The following is a 695-nucleotide window of genomic DNA, read 5'->3' as shown; positions in this document are numbered from 1 at the left end:
CCCCCTGCCACGAGGGCATCCGCTGGTTCGTCGCCCGCCAGACCATGTTCGCCGGCGTCACGCAGATGCAGGCCCTTCTCGGCGCCAGCACGTACAGCGCGCGCGCCGAGCAGGAGGTCTGGCAGCACCGCATCAACGAGTAAGGGTCGCCGGCTGCGTTCTTCTCTTGGTTCTTGATCTTCTGGCTCTGGACGCCACGTTTGGCCTTCCATGTATATATCTTCTTTTTCTTTTTTTGCTTACCACGAAAATTGGTGCGAGCATTTTGTGTCCATAGCGCTGGCGGTGGGTGGGTGTAGAGGTAGAGGTAGAGGCGCAGGGGAGTGGTGTTAGGAGCAGGACAGCAGCGAATCACATTACTGACGCTGAATTGAGACTTGATTTTGTTTTCTCGATGTATTACAGTGCCTCAAAGGCGATATTGTAGAGCATGCCAAGTGGTGCTTGCGGTGAATATCGTATTCCATCCCAGGGTGACGATGGGTTGAACCTCTGGGGTGCCTGAATGTCGGTTAACCCTGTGGAGCCACCGAACAGGAGGCTGAGGATGTATTCCGACCCCCTACCTATATTCTTTTGCCTGCGTACCACATGTGGAAGACCTCTTCACTCTGCTCGAACTCACGCATTAACACTTGGACCTAGATCGGAAATGAGGATGTCGAACGCTTCGAGCTGTGCAAAACATTCTTGTC

This window comes from Verticillium alfalfae, genomic scaffold (assembly GCF_000150825.1).
Source record: "Verticillium alfalfae VaMs.102 supercont1.14 genomic scaffold, whole genome shotgun sequence".
NCBI classification, from domain to species: Eukaryota; Fungi; Ascomycota; class Sordariomycetes; order Glomerellales; family Plectosphaerellaceae; genus Verticillium; species Verticillium alfalfae.
The sequence above is the reverse complement of the archived record's forward strand: the minus strand, read 5'-3'. Positions refer to the sequence as shown.